This window comes from Delphinapterus leucas, chromosome 12 (genome assembly GCF_059928025.1).
Source record: "Delphinapterus leucas isolate spDelLeu-1000000601 "Yukka" chromosome 12, BTC_Dleu_Yukka2, whole genome shotgun sequence".
Taxonomy (NCBI): Eukaryota; Metazoa; Chordata; class Mammalia; order Artiodactyla; family Monodontidae; genus Delphinapterus; species Delphinapterus leucas.
In genome coordinates, this window is record NC_143140.1 from 21,303,089 (window position 1) to 21,308,570 (window position 5,482).

The window sequence follows — 5,482 nt, forward strand, 5'->3', positions numbered from 1 at the left end:
GGTTGAGAAAAGGGTCCTATCCAATGGTGTCTGAAGTCAGCTCCTATAATATCATGGGAAAAAATTATTAAATGATCAGGGATTTTGCAAGCCAGTTGTTACACTCATTACTAAAAATTATATTAAAATACAATTAAATAGATTATATTAGAAACAGGTAATTTTTTAAAAAGCCACTACATTTTACTGTTATCTATGCTGTTGAGGTCATTTTCTTACACTGTAGGTGTATAACGGAAGTACCACAGAATGATGTGCTCCTGGGTCTCTCTCCCCAAGGCTGCCCTCAGCGCTAACACGCTGGCAGCTCGAAATCAGCTACATCGATAAACATTTACCGGCACGTCACTGGTCTTTGCTACAATGCACCATCCCCAAGAGTGAGCCTGCTTTTTACATCAGAGCTGGTTTTAGAGGCAAAATAAAATCCCATTAGAAAGTAGAGTCACAGATGTAGAAAACAAACAAAACTTATGCTTACCAGGGAGGAAAAGGCAGTAGGGGTGGGGGGAGGGATAAATTGGGAGACTGGGATTGACATATACACACTACTACACATAAAATAGATAACTAATAAGGACCTGCTGTAGAGAACAGGGAACTCTACTCAATACTCCGTAATGACCTATATGGGAAAAAAGAAATCTAAAAAAAGAGGGGATATATGTATATGTGTAACTGACTCACTTTGCTGTACAGCAGAAACTAACACAACGTTGTAAATGAACTATACTCCAACACAAATTTTTTAAAAAAAGAAGAAAATAGACGCAAGAAATCCGTTAAGTGTAAAAAAGAAGTACCCAAGCCAACATTTCTCTGATCTTGTTGTCCATCATTTTTGACCATTGAACCATTCATTTAGAGCTATTTATTGAGCACTTTCTACCACCATGCTAAGCTCTCTGAATACAATGAAATAGAAGATGAAGTTCCTGCCCTCAGTGAGCCCATGACCGAATGCATCACCAGAGGAGCACATGGAGAGTGATACTAGAGGCTGGTATGGGAGGGAAGTAGGGGGAGCACGAGAGCACAGAGGAGGGAAACTGAGTATCAAGGCAGGTGTGGGATGAACCCCATACACAAAACAGTACTTGGTGCCCACTCAAGCAGGTGATTGGGGAATCTTATAGGAAGGGAGCGTTAATGTGCATGTGGTCTGTTAGCTTTGACCACGTCTTGGAGAAGCATGAGTTGTACTCTGCAAGCAAGACCTCACATCCTCTGCAGCGGACCTTGTTGGGGAGGGAGCAGGTGGCACCTACCAGTGGCCTGACAATGGGAACTGGATGGCCTTCCAGTCTGAGGAATGGCCTTGCTGGTAAGAAGAGCATCCCGGTCATGGAAGTTTGCCCATTCCAGGTGACAGGTAGCCTTGCAGCCCTTCCTGCCGGCAGCTCGATGCTAGGCTACCTGAGGATATCTGTTTCTTCCCATTCACCCAGAATGAGGGTGTCTGGAGGGGAAGAGCGGTGTTTTTAGAAGGAGGCCTCATCTGAGTCTTGAAGGGAATAAGGATGGAAGGAAGGACAAGCCACACCCAGGTGACAACTACCCTGACATCATGGTTAATTCCCATCCGAAAGGGAGCTAATTCTGGGATGTTTAGAAATTAACTTGGACATGCTACTATACATAAAATAGGTAACTAATAAAGAGATACTGTAGAGCACAGGGAACTCTACTCAATACTCTGTAATGACCTATGTGGGAAAAGAAGCTTAAAAAGAGTGGATATAGGTATAACTGATTTCGCTTTGCTGTACAGCAGAAACGAACACAACATTGTAAATCAACTATACTATACTCCAATAAAAATGTAAAGAGAGAAAAAGAAATAAACTTGGAAGGTAAGAAGAAAAAGGAAATAAGAAAGTATAGGAAAGGGATAAATAGCATTGCCGCTCAATTGCTGATAAGATGTTCAGTTGGCCCCTGAGATGGGCCTGGAGCTCTGAAATGATGATTAAATTCTCATCCAATTCCCAGGCAACTACTTCTAATATCAGGCAACTGAGAAGTAAATTGAAATGACATTATTAGAAATAAGTGTCCGTGTATAATAATTTGCAGTCTCTCTGCCTGAAAGAAGAAATTTCATCATCGGTATTCATTGCTTTTGAAACTGCTAAACTGAAGCTGATATTTCTTCATGTTAAATTGAAGGCTGTAGTTATCAAAACGCTGACAAGTGGAGTTATTGGCTATTTTCAGGGCCCATGCAAAGAGTCTCCCATTAATAACATTCACTGTGTACATTGATAGCAGAGAATTATTTAGAGCTATCAAATGTGTTATTACAACTTATCCTGTATGCCCTAAAGAAGACATTTTTGACTTGTGGGGGAAAAGAAGGATATTTGCAGGGAGTTGACAAATGACAAAATATCATTGCCTATAATAGGGGAAAAGATGTAGCAATGCTATTTGTAATAACTCAGTTATAATCTGCCACTCCCTCTTTTTTTTTTTTTTGTTTTTCAACAAGGTTTACCATGGTCATCTCACAAAAGAATAAATAAATAAAAAAAATAAAATAAGAGGTGAAACCAGAAAAGGAGAACTCAGAAGGAGAAATTTGTTTAAAATGCTGATTTATCACGTGGGCTTAAAAATCCCTACCGAGAAAAAAAAATTGACCATTTCCTTTATTTTCTACTAAAATTATCGCGAACTGCCAGTTTAAGGATACAACAGTGTATTATGTGCTGTTAAGGAAAAAAGAAAGAAGATTTTTTTAAAAGTTCTGATTTTAAATATAAAGGCAGAGACTTCCCAGGCAGTCCAATGGTTAAGACTTCACCTTCCAATACAGGGGCTGAGGGTTTGATCCCTAGTCGAGGAGCTAGGATCCCACATGACTCGTGGCTAAAAAACCAAAATATAAAACAGAAGCAGTGTTGTAACAAATTCAATAAAGACTTTAAAAAAATGATCCACATTAAAAAGAAATCTTAAAAGAAAATAAATATAAAGGCACTGGTGCAGAGGTAAACATGGGGTTATTCCTACAGGGTATGGAAGCCTTGTCTGCCGAATAAGCACCTCACACTTCCTTTTCGGGATGTGATTGTCTGCAAAAATAGTTCTCAAGTCTATTGTATATTTCAGACCATGAAGTATTTTGACAGATTCACTATGGATCATTTTGGACACATCCCTTCCTACATGATGCTACACAGATATAACTATATTCCATCCCCCCACAATACAGAAACACACATGCACAGCCCAAGAATGAATGGAGAAATGACGATGCCTTTCAGTGCCCCTCGTCCACATGGTTGACGTGCATGGTATTATTCCTACATCCCAAGTACCATGCTGGGCACTAGGAGAGACACAGGAATAATATACCTAATTCCTGTCCTCAGGAAGGTATCTTCCTGAGAGACATAAAAAATAGCAAGTCACAATATAATGCAGTAATTTTGATATGGAGGACGGTGCTGTGGAATTACCAGAATGAGGACGTTCATCCTGCCCAGAGTCAGGGAAAACTTCACAGAGAAATTGACACTTAAAGGAATGGATTTTTCCAGGCAAGAAATAGGAAATGCCTGGAATTAATAAATTTCAATTAATTCTGAAAAATAAACACTATAGAAGCACACTCAAAAGTTTTCCTGAATACCAGTACACAGACCACACAGAAGACCTTTTCAGAACCCTGAGCCATCCTTCTGAAGTCTTGGGTTGTTTGTTACCACAGCAAAGCCCGTTTTATTCTATCTAGTACAATTGGGTGATGGTCTTGTTGGAGCCATAGATCAGATCATGGTACATGAAGATGAGGATGGAGTTTCCTCAAAAGGAGAAGCAGCTCCCAGAATCAGTCATCTTGGGAAATAAACAGGCCTGGGATAAGAAGGATTTTGTAAGCAACTTAGGAGAGAAATTTTTCTTTCTATCTGGGGCTAAGGGTCTAAGGCAGGGAAATTTCTGGAGCCTTTCTGATATTGGGATGAGTGTATTGGGGGAGCATAACAGGCATAGAACCAATAAAGGAGAGAGCAGTGCCCCATCTGGGGGACACCAGTAACAAACACCAGCCTCTGCTGAAGGCCGGAGAACAGGGAATGGGGACAAGGTATCCCAGAGCAGCCTGTCCTTGATTTGGTATCATTCTTTCCCGTCTGAAGCATAAGGAAAACTAAAGATGCTAAGCACCAGAAGAAGCCTCTGTCGCTGGCCTACCTTCCTGATCTCAGCGAGTTGCAAGCCGCAGTTTCATGCTGCAAATGTTCCATGAGGGTTACTCAGTAGGAAACATGTCATTCTGTCTGCCTGGTTGTCATCAGGTCCTGTTCTGTAACAGCTAGGCTGCAACATTAGCTGCAGTAACAAACAGACCAAGAATCTCAGTGGCATAAAACAGGAAATGTTTATTTCTTATCTACATGCTTAATGCATGCATGTGCATTGGGTGGCCTCTGCTTAAAGCCGTCCTCTTTCCAGGCCCTTAAAGCTCTCCGCCACCAGCCGTGGTGTATGTGACTTCCGCTGGTCCAAAGGATTCGACACACGGGGAAAGGCAGCAGAACAAGTGTGTGTGTGCAGCCTGATGGTTGCCATGGACCCCGCACATCCCCCAGGAAATCTCTTGAGTTCCTCGCTAAAGGGTCTATGGTTTTAACTGAGCAAACGATAATCAAATTTGAAATGTGCTGAGTGGGGCTGTTAGCTCTCCTAACAGGAAATTCTGTAAGGACGGCTTGGTGGCAGGTAGAGAAGACAAAGGAGGAGAGGTAAAAGAATAAGTGGAGAGGAGAGGATGAGTGAAGTTTAAGAAGCAAATAGAAATATAAGAGAAATGAAGGCAAGAAGGAGAATCAAGGCAGTGGGTACCACCCATCCTTGCTCCAGGTGGCTTTGGTACAACTTTCTCCTCCTCCGATGCTCCCGGATGTTCCTTTCTGTAGGTCCTGACTACTTAATCAAACAAAGACCCCCTAGACAAGAGGAGGCAGAAGGGAAGCGGAAGAGGGTGTGGGGATATCAAAGACGCCTGAGTCTGGGCTCTCGAAGGGTAACTGAAGAAATACAAGGAACGATAAGGGGCCAAGGAAAACGGAAGCGGCCTCGGAGAGTCTAAAATTCGGAATCTGCTTAAGACAGGGAGACAATGCAGCGGACGAAACTACTAGTCTGTTATTACAGCCTTGAAATATCAGATTCTTCCCCTGCCGCTCTCTGCCTGGGGATGATGGCAAAGCTCACACTCTTGAGATTGTATCTGGGAAGAAGATGACTGCTTGGGAATTGGTCATCCCGGAATAAATACAAGGGACCCTTGGCGTGGTGCTTTCGGGGTTGGCCTGCCCTGAACCAGGCGGGCTGGTCATGCCCCCAAGCGCAGCCTCTCTCTGCCCATCGTTAGACACGTGCCCAGTCTTATCACCTCGACACGGCCCAGGGCTTTAGAGAACATGCTGGGCCTGCTGGGGAGAGGTGGGATGACTGTATTCCAGAGAAAACC